Consider the following 10,672-nt stretch of genomic DNA (forward strand, 5'->3'; position numbering starts at 1 on the left):
AATGAAAATCGGTCGGCGAGTGATCCGATGAATATGGTGGATGCTGCAAAACTTCATATTCCAGTTCGTTCAGTTTCGCAATTGTTTTGTGCGATGTATGCGGCCGAGCGTTGTCATGGAGCAGTAGCGGGCCATGCCGATTCACAAGCGATGGGAGTACAATTTTTAACTTATCGTGCGTCTCATCAATGTACTGGCAGTACTTTTCGGCCTTAATTGTCTCCCCAGGTCGAAGGAACGAATAATGGATTACCCCAGCCGCGTTCCACCAAACTGTGAACAAAATCTTCCGTGGATGAAGCGATGGCCTTGGAGTATGGGCACAAACCTCATCCTTGTCAAGCCACCGAGCACACCTCTTTCTATTGTCATAAAGAACCCATTTTTCGTCACACGTAATGATCCGATCAAAAAATGGCTCTCGGTGAAATCGGGTTAGCAATGATGAGCATACGTTTAACCGATCCAGCTTATTTCGCTCTGTCAGTGCGTGCAGTACCCACTTGTCCATCTTCTTAACCTTGCCAATCTCAGAAAGGTGTCTCAATATCGTTGTATGGTCAACTTTCATCCTGATAGCAAGTTCCCTCGTGGATACGGCTGGATCCGCTTCTACTAGAGCCTTCAGGTCATCATTCTTCACAGACGTTTTGGGTCTTCCGCGCGGCTCATTTTGCAGTGAAAAATCGCCAGTCCGAAATTTTTCGAACCAACGCTGCACTTTCCGATCGTTAACCGTATTCTCCCCAAACGCTTGGTTTATGTTGCGTGCAGCTTTTGCAGCACTATTACCAAGTTTGTACTCATATAAGAAAATGACGCGAATGTTGGCAGAATTCATATCGGTAATAAATTCAAAAGAAATAAAAAAGGGAAGACCTTCGAGAAAAACTATTTTGTTGAAATGAGTCTCTGGCAATGGACAATACGAGTATGAATGAGGTTATGACAAATACAAAAATATAACGAAAACGGGGAGGAAAACGTCCGCATGTAAAGAGAATCCGACATTTCATACGCACCAACCTAATATAACGCGTATTCACTTCAAAAGAATGTAAATGCGACACTTCCTTGCTTGGAAATAGGGTTTGCAGATGTCTACGTATCGAAGCAATAGAGTTCTAATGCTTCTAAAATCGTCATATCGCACCTCATATCTACGTTTCATGATACGATATAATATTCATTGCGATGTGTCACGTATACCTCCAATTCCTTTCAAAGGAATGTAACTGCGACACTTCTTTGCTTGGAAATAGCGTTTTCATATGTCTACGTATCGAAGCAATAGAATTCTAATGCTTCTTAAATCGTCATATAGCATCTCTTATCTACGTTTCATCATAAGATATAATATTCATTGCGAAGTGTTATGTATACCTCGTATTCACTTCAAAAGATTGTAAATGCGACACTTCCTTGCTAGGAAGTAGCATTTGCAGATGTCTACGTATCGAAGCAATAGAGTTGTATTGCTTCATAAATAGTCATATGGCACCACATTTCTATGTTTCATGATAAGATATAATATTCATTGCGAAGTGTCATGTGTACCTTGTATTCCTTTCAAAAGAATGTAAATGCGACACGTCCTTGCTAGGAAATAGCGTTGGCAGATGTCTACGTATCCAAGCAATAGTGTTCTAATGCTTCTCAAAAAGCGATATCGCATCTCATTCCTCTGTTTCCTGATAAGATATAGTATTCAATGTGCAGTGTCATGTATACCTCGCATACACTTCAAATGAACGTAAATGCGACACTTCCTTGCTTGGAAATAGCGTTTGCAGATGTCTACGTATCGAAGCAGTAGTGTTCTAATGCTTCTTAAATCGCGATATCGCATCTAATTTCCATGTTTCATGATAATATATAATATTCATTGTGCAGTGTTATGTATACCTCGTATTCACTTCAAAAGAATGGAAATGCGACACTTCCTTGCTAGGAAGTAGCGTTTGCAGATGTCTACGTATCGAAGCAATTGGGATCTAATGTTTCTTATATCGCCATATCGCATCCCATTTCTATGTTTCATGATAATATATAATATTCACTGCGAAGTGTCATGTATACCTCGCATACACTTCAGATGAATGTAAATGCGACACTTCCTTGCTAGGAAGTAGCGTTTGCAGATGTCTACGTATCGTAGCAGTTGAATTCTAATGCTTCTTAACTCGCCATATTACATCACATTTCTGTGTTTCATGATAAGATATAATATTCATTGCGAAGTGTCATGTATACCTCGTACTCCTTTCAAAAGAATGTAAATGCAACACTTCCTTGCTAGGAAATAGCATTTGCAGATGTCTACGTATCGAAGCAATAGACATCTAGTGCTTCATAAATCACGATATCGCATCTCATTTCTATGTTTCATGATAAGATATAATATTCATTGCGAAGTGTCACGTATACCTCGCATTCCTTTCAAAAGAATGTAAATGCGACACTTCCTTGCTAGGAAGTAGCGTTTGCAGATGTCTACGTATCGAAGCAATAGAATTCTAATGCTTCTTAACTCGCCATATTACATCACATTTCTACGTTTCATGATGAGATATAATATTCATTGCGAAGTGTCATGTATACCTCGTACTCCTTTCAAAAGAATGTAAATGCAACACTTCCTTGCTAGGAAATAGCGTTTGCAGATGTCTACGTATCGTGGCATTACAGTTCTAATGCTTCTCAAAACGCGATATCGCTACCCATTACTTTGTTTCATGATAATATATAATACTCATTGTGGAGTGTTATGTATACCTCGTATTCACTTCAATAGAATGTAAATGCGACACATCCTTGCTAGGAAATAGCGCTTGCAGATGTCTACGTACCGAAGCAATACTGTTCTAATGCTTCTTAAATCGCGATATCGCATCTCATTCCTATGTTTCATGACAAGATATAATATTCATTGCGAAGTGTCATGTATACCTCGTATTCCTTTCAAAAGAATGTAAATGCGACACTTCCTTGCTAGGAAGTAGCGTTTGCAGATTTCTACGTATCGAAGCAATAGAGTTCTAATGCTTCTTAAATCGCGATATCGCACCTCATTTCTATGTTTCATGATAAGATATAATATTCATTGTGTAGTGTTATGTTTATCTCATCTATACTTCAAATGAATGTAATTGCGACACTTCCTTGCTAGGAAGTAGCGTTTGCAGATATCTACGTATCGAAGCAATAGAGTTCTAATGCTTCTTAAATCGTCATATCGCATCTCATTTCTATGTTTCATGATAAGATATAGTATTCATTGTGCAGTGTTATGAATACCTCGCATTCCTTTCAAAAGAATGTAAATGCGACACTTCCTTGCTAGGAAGTAGCGATTGCAGATGTCTACGTATCGAAGCAATAGAGTTCTAATGCTTCTTGAATCGCCATATTACATCACATTTCTATGTTTCATGATAGAATATAATATTCATTATGGAGTGATATGTATACCTCGTATTCACTTCAAAAGAAAGTAAATGCGACACTTCCTTGCTAGGAAGTAGCGTTTGCATATGTCTACGTATCGTAGCAGTTGAATTCTAATGCTTCTTAACTCGCCATATTACATCACATTTCTATGTTTCATGATAAGGTATAATATTCACTGCGAAGTGTCATGTATACCTCGTACTCCTTTCAAAAGAATGTAAATGCAACACTTCCTTGCTAGGAAATAGCGTTTGCAGATGTCTACGTATCGAAGCAATAGACATCTAGTGCTTCATAAATCACGATATCGCATCTCATTTCTATGTTTCATGATAAGATATAATATTCATTGCGAAGTGTCACGTATACCTCGTATTCCTTTGAAAAGAATGTAAATGCGACACTTCCTTGCTAGGAAGTAGCGTTTGCAGATGTCTACGTATCGAAGCAATAGTGTTCTAGTGCTTCTTAAATCGCGATATCGCATCTCATTTCTATGTTTCACGATAAGATATAATATTCATTGTGTTGTGTTATGTTTATCTCATCTATACTTCAAATGAATGTAAATGCGACACTTCCTTGCTAGGAAATAGCGTTTGCGGACGTATGCGTATCGTGGCATTAGAGTTCTAATGCTCCTCAAAACGCGATATCGCATCTCATTTCTATGTTTCATGATAAGATATAATATTCATTGTGCAGTGTTATGTATTTCTCGTCTATACTTCAAATGGATGTAAATGCGACACTTCCTTGCTAGGAAATAGCGTTTGCAGATGTCTACGTATCGTGGCATTAGAATTCTAATGCTACTCAAAACGCGATATCGCTACTCATTACTATGATTCATGATAATATATAATATTCATTATGGAGTGTTATGTATACCTCGTATTCACTTCAAAAGAATGCAAGTGCGACACTTCCTTGCTAGGAAATAGCGTTTGCAGATGTCTACGTATCGAAGCAATAGTGTTCTAAATCTTTCTAATTCGCGATATCGCATCTCATTTCTATGTTTCATGATAAGATACAATATACACTGTGGAGTGTTATGTATACCTCGTATTCGTTTCAAAAGAATGTAAATGCGGCACTTCCTTGCTAGGAAGTAGCGTGTGCAGATGTCTACGTATCGAAGCAATAGTGTTCTAATGCTTCTTAAATCGCGATATCGCATCTCATTTCTATGTTTCATGACAATATATAATATTCATTGCGAAGTGTCGTGTATACCTCGCATACACTTAAAATGAATGTAAATGCGACACTTCCTTGCTAGGAAATAGCGTTTGCAGATGTCTACGTATCGTGGCATTAGAGTTCTAATGCTTCTCAAAACGCGATATCGCTACTCATTACTATGTTTCGTGATAATATATAATATTCATTGGGGAGTGTTATGTATACCTCGTATTCACTTCAAAAGAATGCAAATGCGACACTTCCTTGCTAGGAAATAGCGTTTGCAGATGTCTACGTATCGAAGCAATAGTGTTCTAAATCTTTCTAATTCGCGATATCGCATCTCATTTCTATGTTTCATGATAAGATACAATATACACTGTGGAGTGTTATGTATACCTCGTATTCGTTTCAAAAGAATGTAAATGCGGCACTTCCTTGCTAGGAAGTAGCGTGTGCAGATGTCTACGTATCGAAGCAATAGTGTTCTAATGCTTCTTAAATCGCGATATCGCATCTCATTTCTATGTTTCATGTGTCACGTCCGGCGAAAGAATTTTTCGTTTATCCGGAGGCTTCACGACACGAGCCTATTTATACGGTTTTCGGTCCGCGGGAACGCGTTACGACCGGGTTCGATATTTTTGGCTTACGCGACGCGGTAAAAACACTCGCGATATGATGGAAAAGCCTTACCTTTCGCTGGCTTCAGTCTCGATACGCAGGTAGAATGTGCGTCGGGGGTCGTTGGTAGGTATCGATGCAGCGATCGGTCGGTTGATGTTGACGGTGACTTCGATTAACTTCCAGCAAAACGGGAAACAGCGGTCTGGATGCAGAGTAGATTCAGCGGAGACTGTGGATATTGCAGAGACGTTGGCTGCAGAGGCAGGCGAATCGGCGTTGATCGGCGTTTCGAAAAACTGTGACTGAACCGGAACGATGACGACAGGTTGCTGCGGTACGAGGACTCGGGGTGTATCTCCCAGGTATTCACGAACAAGTGAACGTATAAAATTCTTACGACCCGCGCGTCGTGTTCTTCGCGAACCGGATCCACGTTTCATTCACCCAGTTTTTCTGTACTTTCAGGCAATGTTCAGAAGGATAAGCGGCGGTCCGCTCTATCGCAACGTCGCAAAGCTGAGTTCTATACTCCTTCAAGGTGAACAAACGCAACCCAGTTGTTGGAAGGAACACGTCGTAGAATTCGTAGTTTAAGAATAATGTTTTAACGTAAGAACTAGTATATTATGTTTAGATTTAGTAATTATTGGAATAGGAACTAGTAGAACTGGTAAAAGAACTTGTAGATTCGATTTAGTAACTAAAGTAAAATATATTCTAAGTTAAAGTGTACAAAAGTGAAATTATTCTAAGTTAGAACTAGTAAAATGGAAATAGCAACGCGTAGCCTAGACCCCACATTGAGGCGGCTTGAGATGGAAGATCGATGTTAACTCTAGAAGCCCGAGGACCCGAATGTGTCTCTCGAGGCGCGTCTGGGACCTCCTCGGTTCGCGAGGCGCTACGGTCGCAGGCGCTCGTGGTAGGGAGCGCGCGGTCCAGCGAGTGGGGACTCGCGGCTCGTGGTGGGGCTAGCGGCTCGTGCCAATAGCCTGGGCGCATCTAGCGTCTAATCTTAAGAATAAGGACTTAGAATTACATGTGTGTTGTGGTGTGTTACAATTCGTGTCGAGTACTTATATCTATGAGTATTATAGGCTTATTCTAAAAATAGTACGTAGGTTCAGGCAACGTAGATTCCCTGAACTGGAAAAGTCCCCATTGCGGCGACGGACTGCGGCTTCTTCCCTCTGTTGGGCGGAATTCCTGATGAGAGGGCGATAGGGTTGCTCGTAGGTGCGAGCGAGACAGCGGTCCTTGCAGGTACGACTGAGTGCGTGCGGTCGTGCGCGCGCGAACTCTGCTGGTTGCCGATACTTCAGGCGAGTATTGCAGGTTGCCTGTGTCCAGGGGTCGATGCTGGAGGTTACGAGGATGCTGACGTATGTAATGGGTGGCAGGCGCTACGCCTGACGTCACACCTCCCCCCATTGAAAAAGAATTTCGGCGATGCCGAAATCTCTGGGCTGAGGATGTGCGGGTTGTCAATTGCGGGTGGATTATTTCTTTTCCCTGGCTCTTATCCTTTTCTCGGTTTTGTAGATGTAGTGGGTGCAACATATGCTGCGGATGCTGCGGATGCGATGGATTCTGGTGGCGTTGTGTTTGCTGCGGATGCTGTGCGTTCTGCGGGCTCTGCCTGTGTTGCGGATGCTGTAGATGCTGCTGACTCTGCGTGTTCAGCGGACGCTGCGGATGCTGTGGATTCTGCGGTGATGTTGTGCTGGCCATGTCTTGTGTTGCTACACTAGTGGTCCTTGTCACACTTTCCACTATGTTTTTGGGGTTTTCTATTACACTTTGTTCATCGTGGTTTTCGGTTTTTGAATTGGGGGTGCACTGAACACTGGCACTAGATTTATCATTCTTGCATACATTCGCTCTTACATTAGATGCTTGCAATCGTTTACATAATTTTAATTTGTTTGTATGTACAACCTTATGCCTACCCTTAACATTAATTTTCGCATTATGATTATCCAGAATTTCCAATATTTTATATGGTCCGGTGTATTGTGATTGAAATTTGTGTTGCAATGGTTCGCGGAGTAGGTACACCCATTGACCTACTTGGAATTTCTGGACATTGAGTTTCCTATCATAATAATGTTTAGAACGGACTTTCGCTCCATCTAAATTCTGTTTCGCGAGTTCTTGCGAAGTTCGGATTCTGTCGCTAAGTTCATCCAGATATTTAGCGTAAGATTCATTTTCGGAAGTGTCATGAAATGGAATTGATGAAGGGGGCCTGGCGACTTTACCGTATACGAGCTCGTACGGTGTATAACGCGTACCCTCGTGCGTGCTCGTATTATATGAGAACATTGCGAAAGGGAGCCACTTCTCCCAGTTGTTACGATTGCCAATAAAATGTTTTAAATATTCCGCGAGTACATGGTGCGACCTTTCTACGGAACCATTAGTTTGTGGATGAAAAGCTGTGGTTTTGAATTGTTGAATTTTGAAACGTTTTGCTATTGTTTTCATAAGTGAATTGATAAAATTAGATCCTTGATCTGTAAGAATACCTTTGGGACATCCAAATTGGCAGATGAAATGCGTAATGAAGGCGTCGGCGATGTCTACTGCTGTAGTGCGTTTTAAGGGAACGGCTAAGGAATACTTGGTTAATAGGCATTGAATGGTTAGGATGTTAGTGAATCCGTCTGGTGTCGGTGGTAAAGGACCCATGACGTCCATAGAAATTTTTTCAAAGGCGGTGCCCGGAGTGTCTGTGAGTGTAAGTGGTTGACGCGTCTTAACCCGTGTTAGCTTTTGTTTCTGGCATTGGTCACAGTTATCGATATATGTTTGTATTTCTGATTTCATATTTGGCCAAAAGTGTCTCTCGCGGATTCTTGAATACGTTTTATTGATGCCTTTGTGACCTCCGAGTGGTGTGTCATGGTTTTCGCGTATTATATCGGTTCTACGTTCTGGTGGTGGAATTTGGATTAGCCCTTGGCAAATGGTTATTTGTACGTTTGTTTCGAAGAAAAGATCTAACAGAATTCTTTTAATTTGGGCGAAAGTTACGGTGTCTATGTATGTTTGTCTAATGCTAAATGTTTGAAGTTGTAGTTCGGTTACTACGTCATACAATGATCTTAGTGATTCTATAAGGATTTCATTATCGATAGCTTTTCTCTCGTGTTCGGTGACTGGAAGCGCGATTTGGAAATAACCACTGTCAGAGTTTACTTTGGCCCTTCCTAATGTAATATGTTCTTTATGTTGGAAAAATTTTCCTGCTTTTTGCAATTCGAGGGCGCCTCTATCGAGTGGGCGGCCACCTTTTGTTATAAAAATTACTTGGTTATCGCGACGTGCAGCTATTGAATCTCTAGTTGTTACGAACAGAGGTCGTTGTCGTCTGGTCAAGTCGGTATCGGCGGTCGGCCATTCGGTGGATGGTGTCGGTAATGAAGGGTTCTCTTGTTCTGTCGGTGGATAAGGAGTATTAAGGCTTTCGGAAGAGGATGCTGGCGTTGGCGGTGGAGCGATCGGAATTGAAATTGTAGCGGGACGACGGATGTCGAAAAGATCGTCCTCGGAATCAGTGGGATTAGTAATAGGTTGTACAGCTACTGGATTACGAGACAACGCGTCAGCATTCATGTTGATTTTACCTGGCTTGTAGATTATTTCATACTCGTATTCTGCCAATTTGAGTCGCCAGCGGATTAACCTACTCGAAGGGTCTTTTACTGAATTCATCCAAACTAGTGGCCTGTGATCGGTAACTAGTTTGAATGTTTTTCCATAAATATACGGTCTGAAGAAATGTACTGCATATATGATCGCCAAGCATTCCTTTTCAATAGTCGAATAATTTTTTTCGGCATTATTTAATAATCTAGATGCGTAGGCGATTGGTAGATCCTTTCCAATAGGACCCTGACTTAATACGGCGCCAATTGCGTCTGCGGATGCATCAGATGTAATAATAAATGGTTTTGTGAAATCGGGATATTGCAGAATTGGTGCTTCACAAAGCATGTCGCGAAGGGTTACGAACGCGTTTTCATGATCGTTACGCCAAATGAATTTAGCGTCCTTTTTTAGCAAATTGGTTAATGGTTTTGCAAGTGCGGAAAAATTGGCAATAAATCGACGGTAGTAGCCTGCGAGGCCGAGAAATTGCTTGATCTGTTTTGGATTTTGCGGTCTCGGAAAATCTTTCACGGCGCGAACTTTATTTGGATCGGGTTTTACCCCTCTCTCACTAATTATGTGTCCTAGATAATTTACCTCCCGTCGCAAGAACTCACATTTATCAGGCTGCAATACTAAATTTGCAGCCCGTAATCGCTCGGCAAGTTTATTAAATTTATTTCTGTGTTCCTGTAGCGAACTAGCGTATATAACAATATCGTCTAAGTACACGAACATTTCGTTCCCTTGGAGACCCGTTAACACGCTATCCATGAGTCTCTGGAACGTGGCTGGAGCATTACGTAAACCAAAGGGCATTCGCTGGAATTCGAAATGTCCGTGTGGAGTCGAGAACGCGGTTTTCGCAGCGTCGGAGGGAGACATTGGTATTTGGTGGAAACCACTGGCCAGGTCAAATGTACTGAAGTACTTTGCACTGCCCAGTTGGTCCAGTATTTCCGTGATGCAGGGGAGAGGGTATGCGTCGGCTATGGATCGTTCGTTCAGCGCGCGGTAGTCGATCACGACGCGCCACCTCTTGTTCCCTGCAGAGTCTGGCTTTTTTGGAACTACCCAGAGCGGGGAATTGTACGGAGATTTCGAAGGTCTGATTATGTCGTCGTTTAACAATTGTTCCATTTGTTTTTGAATTTCCTGTTTGTGTATCGGAGGAAATCTGTATTGTTTAACATTTACGGGTTGGTCGTTAACTGTTGGAATTCGGTGTGAAGTTACATTTGTACATCCTAATTTGTCGCCGGGTAAATGAAAAAGGTCTTGTGCATTGGAAATTAAATCATGTATATCTTTTCTTTCCTCACTGTTGAGGTGATCGAGGCGTAAGGCTGAGATTATTTTCTTAAGTCTATTCTCGGATTGCGTCGCACTTGAGACGCTGCGCGTTATCTTTGGTGTCGGGTGTCTCTTAACGATATCGGCGTATGAAGCTTCGTTTACATTCCCAGCTCTAGGGTTCTTAGAAAGGGATTTATTCGATATTTGCTGATGTTGAATATTTACGCGATGCTTTGAATCATGGTTTGAAAAAAATTTCGTGATTTTTGAGGATTCAGCGTTGACGGACTTGGTATTATTGGATGCAGTGCTTGGTAATTTTTGATTCGGAGATGTTTGTTGGACATTAGAATTAGAAAATAATGGATACAGTGAAGGATTTAGTATTGTGTTGGAAGCGGGAAGAGGATCCACATAGACTTTCGGAATGGGGATCGTCATTTCGCGGTCGGTCGCA

General features: G+C 41.5%; 1 pseudogene; it reads right to left on the bottom strand.

The window, feature by feature from the left end:
* Window positions 1-499: 499 nt before the first annotated feature.
* On the bottom strand, window positions 500-841 carry LOC143424458 (histone-lysine N-methyltransferase SETMAR pseudogene; annotated as a pseudogene).
* Between the last annotated feature and the right edge of the window lie 9,831 nt (window positions 842-10,672).

The sequence above is a fragment of the Xylocopa sonorina genome, chromosome 6 (genome assembly GCF_050948175.1).
Source record: "Xylocopa sonorina isolate GNS202 chromosome 6, iyXylSono1_principal, whole genome shotgun sequence".
Classification (NCBI taxonomy): domain Eukaryota; kingdom Metazoa; phylum Arthropoda; class Insecta; order Hymenoptera; family Apidae; genus Xylocopa; species Xylocopa sonorina.